The sequence below is a fragment of the Bufo bufo genome, chromosome 4 (assembly GCF_905171765.1).
Source record: "Bufo bufo chromosome 4, aBufBuf1.1, whole genome shotgun sequence".
Taxonomy (NCBI): Eukaryota; Metazoa; Chordata; class Amphibia; order Anura; family Bufonidae; genus Bufo; species Bufo bufo.
Window position 1 is genome coordinate 45835081 of NC_053392.1, and position 10391 is coordinate 45845471.

The 10391-nt window shown below is 42.4% G+C and overlaps 1 protein-coding gene and 1 non-coding gene across 3 annotated transcripts in view; one reads left to right on the top strand and one right to left on the bottom strand.

Annotated features, from left to right (window-relative positions):
* FAM167A (family with sequence similarity 167 member A) overlaps positions 1 to 6179 on the bottom strand; it is a 39026-nt gene extending 32847 nt beyond the window's left edge. The window contains exon 1 of one of the 2 annotated variants that reach the window (XM_040427181.1): positions 5942 to 6179. The gene's annotated coding sequence lies outside the window, so the exon portion shown is untranslated. Of the gene's footprint in view, positions 1 to 5789; positions 5918 to 5941 lie in introns of those variants that run through there. The other variant, XM_040427182.1, reaches the window with a different exon arrangement.
* A 3707-nt stretch (positions 6180 to 9886) lies between these two features.
* On the top strand, positions 9887 to 9969 carry TRNAL-CAG. Its single transcript has one exon. It is a non-coding gene; the product is annotated as a tRNA-Leu (tRNA).
* Positions 9970 to 10391: the final 422 nt, after the last annotated feature.

A 10391-nucleotide genomic window follows, 5' to 3' on the forward strand; every position in this document is an offset into this window, starting at 1 on the left:
TATAATACTGCTCCTATGTACAGGAATATAACTACTATAATACTGCTCCTATGTACAAGAATATAACTACTATAATACTGCTCCTATGTACAAGAATATAACTACTATAATACTGCTCCTATGTACAAGAATATAACTACTATAATACTGCTCCTATGTACAGGAATATAACTACTATAATACTGCTCCTATGTACAGGAATATAACTACTATAATACTGCCTCCTATGTACAAGGATATAACTACTATAATACTGCTCCTATGTACAAGAATATAACTGCTATAATACTGCTCCTATGTACAAGAATATAACTACTATAATACTGCTCCTATGTACAAGTATATAACTACTATAATACTGCTCCTATGTACAAGAATATAACTACTATAATACTGCTCCTATGTACAAGAATATAACTACTATAATACTGCTCCTATGTACAAGAATATAACTACTATAATACTGCTCCTATGTACAGGAATATAACTACTATAATACTGCTCCTATGTACAAGAATATAACTACTATAATACTGCTCCTATGTACAGGAATATAACTACTATAATACTGCTCCTATGTACAAGAATATAACTACTATAATACTGCCTCCTATGTACAAGGATATAACTACTATAATACTGCTCCTATGTACAAGAATATAACTGCTATAATACTGCTCCTATGTACAAGAATATAACTACTATAATACTGCTCCTATGTACAGGAATATAACTACTATAATACTGCTCCTATGTACAAGAATATAACTACTATAATACTGCTCCTATGTACAAGAATATAACTACTATAATACTGCTCCTATGTACAAGAATATAACTACTATAATACTGCTCCTATGTACAGGAATATAACTACTATAATACTGCTCCTATGTACAGGAATATAACTACTATAATACTGCTCCTATGTACAAGAATATAACTACTATAATACTGCTCCTATGTAAAGGAATATAACTACTATAATACTGCTCCTATGTACAAGAATATAACTACTATAATACTGCTCCCTATGTACAGGAATATAACTACTATAATACTGCTCCTATGTACAAGAATATAACTACTATAATACTGCCTCCTATGTACAAGAATATAACTACTATAATACTGCCTCCTATGTACAAGAATATAACTACTATAATACTGCTCCTATATACAAGAATATAACTACTATAATACTGCTCCTATGTACAGGAATATAACTACTATAATACTACCTCCTATGTACAAGAATATAACTACTATAATACTGCTCCTATGTACAAGAATATAACTACTATAATACTGCCCCTATGTACAGGAATATAACTACTATAATACTGCTCCTATGTACAAGAATATAACTACTATAATACTGCTCCTATGTACAAGAATATAACTACTATAATACTGCCTCCTATGTACAAGAATATAACTACTATAATACTGCTCCTATGTACAAGAATATAACTACTATAATACTGCCTCCTATGTACAAGAATATAACTACTTTAATACTACCTCCTATGTACAAGAATATAACTACTATAATACTGCTCCTATGTACAAGAATATAACTACTATAATACTGCCTCCTATGTACAAGAATATAACTACTATAATACTGCTCCTATGTACAAGAATATAACTACTATAATACTGCTCCTATGTACAAGAATATAACTACTATAATACTGCTCCTATGTACAAGAATATAACTACTATAATACTGCTCCTATGTACAAGAATATAACTACTATAATACTGCTCCTATGTACAAGAATATAACTACTATAATACTGCTTGTATGTACAAGAATATAACTACTATAATACTGTCTCCTATGTACAAGAATATAACTACTATAATACTGCCTCCTATGTACAAGGATATAACTACTATAATACTGCTCCTATGTACAAGAATATAACTACTATAATACTGCTCCTATGTACAAGAATATAACTACTATAATACTGCTCCTATGTACAAGAATATAACTACTATAATACTGCTCCTATGTACAAGAATATAACTACTATAATACTGCTCCTATGTACAAGAATATAACTACTATAATACTGCTCCTATGTACAAGAATATAACTACTATAATACTGCCTCCTATGTACAAGGATATAACTACTATAATACTGCTCCTATGTACAAGAATATAACTGCTATAATACTGCTCCTATGTACAAGAATATAACTACTATAATACTGCTCCTATGTACAAGTATATAACTACTATAATACTGCTCCTATGTACAAGAATATAACTACTATAATACTGCTCCTATGTACAAGAATATAACTACTATAATACTGCTCCTATGTACAAGAATATAACTACTATAATACTGCTCCTATGTACAGGAATATAACTACTATAATACTGCTCCTATGTACAAGAATATAACTACTATAATACTGCTCCTATGTACAGGAATATAACTACTATAATACTGCTCCTATGTACAAGAATATAACTACTATAATACTGCCTCCTATGTACAAGGATATAACTACTATAATACTGCTCCTATGTACAAGAATATAACTGCTATAATACTGCTCCTATGTACAAGAATATAACTACTATAATACTGCTCCTATGTACAGGAATATAACTACTATAATACTGCTCCTATGTACAAGAATATAACTACTATAATACTGCTCCTATGTACAAGAATATAACTACTATAATACTGCTCCTATGTACAAGAATATAACTACTATAATACTGCTCCTATGTACAGGAATATAACTACTATAATACTGCTCCTATGTACAGGAATATAACTACTATAATACTGCTCCTATGTACAAGAATATAACTACTATAATACTGCTCCTATGTACAGGAATATAACTACTATAATACTACTCCTATGTACAAGAATATAACTACTATAATACTGCTCCCTATGTACAGGAATATAACTACTATAATACTGCTCCTATGTACAAGAATATAACTACTATAATACTGCCTCCTATGTACAAGAATATAACTACTATAATACTGCCTCCTATGTACAAGAATATAACTACTATAATACTGCTCCTATATACAAGAATATAACTACTATAATACTGCTCCTATGTACAGGAATATAACTACTATAATACTACCTCCTATGTACAAGAATATAACTACTATAATACTGCTCCTATGTACAAGAATATAACTACTATAATACTGCCCCTATGTACAGGAATATAACTACTATAATACTGCTCCTATGTACAAGAATATAACTACTATAATACTGCTCCTATGTACAAGAATATAACTACTATAATACTGCCTCCTATATACAAGAATATAACTACTATAATACTGCTCCTATTGCAGCTTTATCATCTTATCTCTGCCACCAGTAAGGCTACATGCACACGAACGTTTGTTTCTGTGTCCGTTCCGTTTTTTTTTGCAGATAGGATGCGGACCCATTCATTTCAATGGGTCCGCAAAAAATGCGGACATCACACCGTGTGCATCAGTATGTCTGTTCCATAGCCCCGCCCAAAAAATAGAACATGTCCTATTCTTGTCCGTTTTAGGCATTGTTACAATGGATCTGCAAAAAAAAACGGATGTCATCCATTTTTTTTTGCGGATCCTCAATTTGCGGAACACAAAACACATACGGTCGTGTGCATGTAGCCTAAAGCTGTGAAATCCTGCTGTCTGTTTTGTGCTGCCACCTCTATATTATTGCTGTTCTATAACATGATGCTTTTCGTGTCATTACTCGTTGTACACGTTGGCCGGATTCCACTGTTAGTGCAATAAATGCAAATGGAATCGAACTGAACGTCCTTTCTGCTTTTCATTTAGCTGATTGTCGGAGAACATTTCAGATCTGCCGTCTTCTTCCCTATTACTATAATTTAGGGTATAGTAACCGGCAGCCTGCAATCTGCTGACAAAGTCGCAGGAAGTTACTGGAGAGAGACTTTAAAGGGGTTCTCTGACTTTTTATGGTGATGACTGCTCCTGATAGTTCATCAGTATCTGATTAGTGTTGAGCGAGCATGCTCAGCCGAACACCAGTTTGGCTTGAGCATCGCGATGCTCAGCACATCGCAGTGTTCGGCCAAATAGCTCATGTGCTCGAGCCCGATGCTCAAGTCAGTGTATTTAAATCCAATTTAGCCTCTATTTCTGAAAAGTTTCTGCCGGAATTTGAACTCACAGCCTTCTACATTAGAGCCAAGAACTTTACCCACTACGCTATACAGCTACATGTTAACCTGCACTGAAATATGAAATTCTGCTGTATAGGAATACTTACTACATGACAAACTACTATGAGGTTATTCTGAAATAGTTCATCATTCAGCTTTATATCTGAGTGGTCAAAGTCCTTGCCTCTAATGTAGAAGGGTGTGAGTTCAAATCCCAGCAGAAACTTTTCAGAAATAGAGGCTAAATTTGAGATAAATACACTGGGTGTCCCCAAGCACTGACTCCATATATGGACATAGCTATATATGGAGTCAGAGCAGGGACTTCTAAGCCGGGGATTCCCTCACTGTACAGAGATCTTCTGCATAGACCTCAGTGGGACCCGGGCACCCTCCCCTCTTTAGAGCAGGGGGTGCCTGGTTTAATGCTCAGTTTCTCCCATTGACTGTAGAGCACCCGAACATCGCAAAGTGTTCTACTCGAGCACCCGAGCACTTTGGTGCTCGATCAATACTATAACTGTATCTGATCTGTAGGGGTCCAACATCCGGGATTCCCGCCAATCAGTTGTTTGAGGATCCACTGCCTTCTAGTGGCGCACCCTACGGCAATGATTTTACATTCATTGGTCATGTGACCTAGGCGCAGCTCAGTCCTATTCAAGTGAATAGAGCTGAGCTGCCATACCAACTACAGCCACTATACAGTGTATGGCGCTGTGCTTGGTAAGCTATGAGGAGGCGGCAGTGCTCGTCAGAGCACCGGGCTCTCTTCAAACAGCTGATAGGCAGGGGGTCCCGAGTGTCTGGCCACCACCGATCAGATGACCTATCCTGAGGAGTCAGAAAACGCCTTCAGAGAACTTAAAATCCAAGGTCAAGTTTATTTGGACCAGACAGTACGTAGATGACCGATCTGGCCCCCAATCGAATTTAAAGAAATTCGCTGGTCTGTAATAATGACCAGTTCTGTAACCTTTAATCTACTCCATGTTGTTATAAAGATCTTTGATTGCTGTCAGTGAATAGAAACCTTTCAGGGGTTCTGTAGGGGTTTCCATCAGGATTTTAACACCAAAAACAGTTCCCCCTGCCCCGCTAGCATTGGCGTTAAAAATTTAGAGGACCCCCCAAAGAACCCCATTTTAGTCAGAGGGATCCTTCTAGGTATAGATGGTCGTGGGGACCGGATGTGATATAGCTGTCATGGGTTCCTTAGAAACTGCGGCCATGAAGCTAGTAAGAACAGAACCTACAAACCCCCTCCCCTTGACTCAGTCCTCCTCACACAGCTGATGGGTTTGTTACAATGGATCAGCGTAGATAGAGATTCCTGCTGCTTCTGCATTTGGCTCACATATCATTCTGCCTAGACTTATACATTGAAGCAAACCCTCAGCTGTACGAGCAGAGCTGGATCTAAAAGGGATAGCATCGGGTGCTCCCATTCACTGACAGCCAGCAGAGATCTTGACATTGGGGAAGAATTAAAATACAATGTATATTAAGAAAATTGCAGAACTTTCCCTTATAGAAAAAAGGAAACAAAGACATTGGACATTCTCAAGAAGGGATCATGTGACTCACGAGAAAGAAAATGACGTGATGGTGTAGACAGAAGAATCCGCGCTAGGCTGACAACTGGGACAAGCAGGTGCGATATACTGGACTCTGCCTTGTGAAGGATGGTTTTTAATCTTATTCTGGATCCACAAGGTGATGTACGTAACGTCACATACCTGGATCGGGGGTGTCACACATACACAAGCGTTCTGCGCTCCGGTTCCTTGGGATGTGCTGCTCCGGAGATGCTACAGTCTGGATTCCCTCCCAGCCTCCAGGTCATTGTGGTTGCTGCGTCTCCGCTCCATCTGCATTCACTCCCAGTTGTACCTCCCCATTTTTTGGATGTGTCCCTTTTTTTTTTTTTTTTTTAAATGACTTTTTGTTGCGTCAGGAGAGTTGCCAGGAGACAGGAGAGCTATTCCGATTCTGCTCCTCTGTCCTTTTCATTCACACTGGCTGAGGACACACATTTACATTGTGCCTCCCTGCAGAGCCGTGCCAGGGTCCTAGGTTCTGCCGTGTTCTCTTTCAGTTATAACAAGGGGGTGGGGGGGGGGTTGGAGGAGAGGTGGGGCCCGACTCTTTTCAGATAGAAAATATTTCATTTGTGCAAGAACTGCAATTCCTAGCGTTGTCTGATATCGCTGCAAAATGGAGAAGTGAGCAGCAGTCCACAAGGCGCATGTAAAACAATATCAGACATAAGACAACGGGGGGGGGGGGGGGGGGGGGGGGGTGTCCAGCTATTTGTGCCAGTTTTGGGGTATTAAAAAAAAAAATATATATATATAATTACCAGGGGCGTACACAATTCTCATAGGGCCCCATAGCAAAATTTCATATGGCCCCCCCTACCACACCTAGTTTGCAAGCACACGGGCATCATACACTCCCAGGCATTGCACACCACAGAGCGGAATGCCCCAGATTTATGAATTTCCATTTTTTTTAATTGAGCGGAGAAAAATGTAATAAAAAATTATAATAAAATGATGTCGTCCTGGACCTCGCCCACTTTATCCGACTTTTATGTCAGAAAAAGAGGAACAGGTGCTTCGAAAATATGGTGCTCATTCTAAAAAGCATATTTCTCACTCAATTAACACAAGACAACCTATTTTATGACGTAAAGTCATGATTTTATGAAAGACACGGAGGCGAGTATTGCTTAACCCTTTCTTTACTGTCCACCAATAGCAGCAAAGAAAAAACATGACATAAAGGAAGAAACCATGGCAACAAGCCCCTCCCCATATGTGCCATTATAATAGACCCCACATCCATAAGTCCTTCCTCTTTCTTAGCGAGGTAACACCAACTCAATAACAGGAACAATCCGGAACATTCCTTTTCAGCCGATGCAGCACGAACCACTGAACTCTCCGTAACTGGAAACACTGCCACGTCCTGGCAAACTAAGCACTGGAGCCACACTGTGAAGCTCCTAATGATCTCAAAGCTTCTATCCTGCAAAACCAAGAAAACAGAAAATTGCGACATTACACCTAAAACGGGGCAAACATCCCTGAAGATAAACATAGCATTATTAATGCAATTAATCAAGGCAAATAAACCACATATAGACACTAAAAAGATTGCCTGGGCGGGTAAATGGGGCGGGGCAATACTCGGCTCAATGTCTTCCATAAAATCATGACTTTACGTCATAAAATAGGAAAATCAAATTTTATTTCAAGACGCGGAGGCTCCTATTGCGAGTTCAAAGCCGATCCATAACTGACGAGAAAGCATGAAGTGGCGGTCGAAAGTAGAATTCCCTGAAGGTGGAAACTCTGGACCAATCTGCCAATCTCATGACGTCTTCCAGTTTAGCACCTGCTACCGCCATAGAAGTGGCCGCCGCTCCTCTGGTGGAATGAGCCGTGAAGACTGACGTGTCCACTCCCACTAAGGACATGACCCACTTAACCCATCGAGCCAACGTAGTGCTGGTGACAGGGGAGAAGGGCCGACGGAACGAGAGAAAAAGCTGGGGAGACGCGGCAGAACGATATGCTAACGTACGAGCCTCATATTCCCTGAGGCACAGTACCGGACAGAGCGCTGGGGTAGAAGGAAAAGCGGGATAATTTACCACGTGAATGTGCGTCTTGGTGCGGCGCGTAATATTGAAAGTAACGCCTTCTGGGGTGAACGAACGGGCATCATAGTCCAGAGCCCGGACATTGGACACTCTCTTACAAGAGATGAGACACAGAAGTGTAACTAGCTTGGCCGACAACTGGCGCAAGGAGAGATCTGGGTTGGACGGCCAGGTAGAAAAAAGAGACAAGACACAAGACACATCCCAAGTCGTGGAGAACCGAGGCCTCTGGGGCCTAGCCAGGCGTGAACCACGGAGTAGATGACACACCAAGGGGTGCCGGCCTGCCGGACTCCAGTCGAATCCTTGGTGAGCGGAGGAGATAGCCGACCTGAATAAGTTAATTGTGCAGTAAGCTTTGCCCTCTTCGAACAAGGAAGTAAGGAACTGCAAAATTTCCGCTACAGGAGCCGAAAAGGGATCCAAGTCCCGAGCCAGGCACCAGTTAGTCCAAGATCTCCAGGCTGCTTTATAAGATCTTCTTGTGCCGGGAGTCCATGCGTCCTCCAAAAGACGTTGAGTCGCTTCCGAAATTCCCCGGATTCCCCAGGAATTCCCGAAATCCTGCATGCCAGGAGCCGAAGAGAGCCGTCTAGTATGAGAGGATGCTGAAGCCCCTATGGTCCTCGCAAGAGATCCAGAAAGTAAGGTAGGAGGAAGGGTGTGTCGACTGTCAGCTCTAACAATTGGGGAAACCAAGCTTGGGTGCCCCAGAAGGGGACCACCAAAACGAGCTCGGCCCATTGCTGACGAACTTGACTCAGGACCCGTGGAATCATGGAGAACAGCGGAAAGGCGTATATCAGTGACCCCGACCAGTCCTGTATGAAGGAATCCACCGCCGCCGCGTCTGGGTCCGTCCACCAGCTGAAAAAACGGGAAAGCTGAGCATTCAAACGGGAAGCGAAGAGGTCGATGATGTGAGATGATAAAGCAGCGAACACCTGTTCGTGCAGCTTCCAATCGCTGCCACCCTTGAGATATCGAGAGCTCCAGTCCGCGTGAGTGTTGTGCAGCCCCGGAAGGTATTCCGCCCGAACCACAATGTCCCTGGCCAGACAGAATGACCAAAAGTCCATCGCTAGCCGAGACAACATAGCCGAATGAGTGCACCCCATGGCGTTGACGTACCTCACCGCCGAGAGGCTGTCCATACGCAGCCTGATGCACGCCTTGGCCACCCCATTCGCAAAACTGCGCATCGCGAAGGATCCTGCCAGAAGCTCCACCGCAGAATGGCGTCTGACTCCACCGTGAAATCCGGTTGGGGCCCGAAAATCACCTTGCCGTTCCAGGCCGAGAGATTGCGGATCCACCATAACAACTCGTCTCTGGTCTCCGAGTCCAGCGAGATGAGATCTGCATATGAAGCCCCCGCGTGTAGGTGGGCAATCTTCAAGCGTTGCAAGGCTCGGAAATGTAGCGGGGCTGGGAAGACTGCCTGAATAGAGGAGGCCAGGAGACCGATAATCCGGGCCAGATGGTGCAGCGAGATCTGAGGAGCCGCCAAGGCGCGGCGCAACTCCTTGCGAATGGAAAGGATCTTCTCCCAAAGGAGGCGTAGCGTAGACGTGGTCGAATCCACGTGAAGCCCAGAAAGTCCATGCAGCGAGATGGTATCAGCACAGACTTCTCTCTGTTGAGAAGAAAACCTAAACGGTACAGGAGATTCACTGTCAAATCTAGATGACTGAGAAGGATGGATCAGTCCTGTGCCATGATGAGGATGTTTTCCAGGTAGATTATTAGACGTACTCCTCGACTGCGCAGCCAAGCCATAGCTGGACGCATTCATTTGGTGAAGCACCAGGGAGCTGAAGAGAGACAAAAGGGGAGACATGTAAAACGCCAAATGTCCCCTTTCCAGAGGAAACGCAGAAGGTCTCTGGAAGACTCTGACACCGGAACCGTCAGATGCGCATCTTTGAGGTCGAGCTTCACCATCCAATCTTGTTGCAGAAGAAGATCTCTGAGGATGTGAATCCCCTTCATCCCCTTCATCCCCTTCAATGTAGTCAGGATGGCCGAGCGGTCTAAGGTGCTGCGTTCAGGTCGCAGTCTCCTCTGGAGGCGTGGGTTCGAATCCCACTTCTGACAATACTTTTTATTGGGCAGACTAGATGGGCCAAATGGTTCTTATCTGCCGACACATTCTATGTATTTTGAAGTGGCGGTACCTGACGAACGCATTCAAAGCCCGGAGATTGATTACCTGCGCATATGCCCTCCTTTCTTTTCCACTAGGAAAATGCTGCTGACAACTCCCGAATGTCCGTCCGGGGACCGTTCCACCGCCCCTTTTCCAGTAGAGGTCCAACAGCTCCTGATCCACCAAAGCTTGCGCCTGATTGGAGTGGACCTGGATGTGAGGTGGGGGAAGGAAAGGAGGGTCGTCTACCAGCTCTATGTTGAACCCCCGAACTGTGAAAAGAACCCACGGGTCCGAGGTGATGCTGGACCAAGCATGAGAAAAAAGACGGAGTCTCCCCCCTACACAAAAATCCGAACAATGAAGAGGA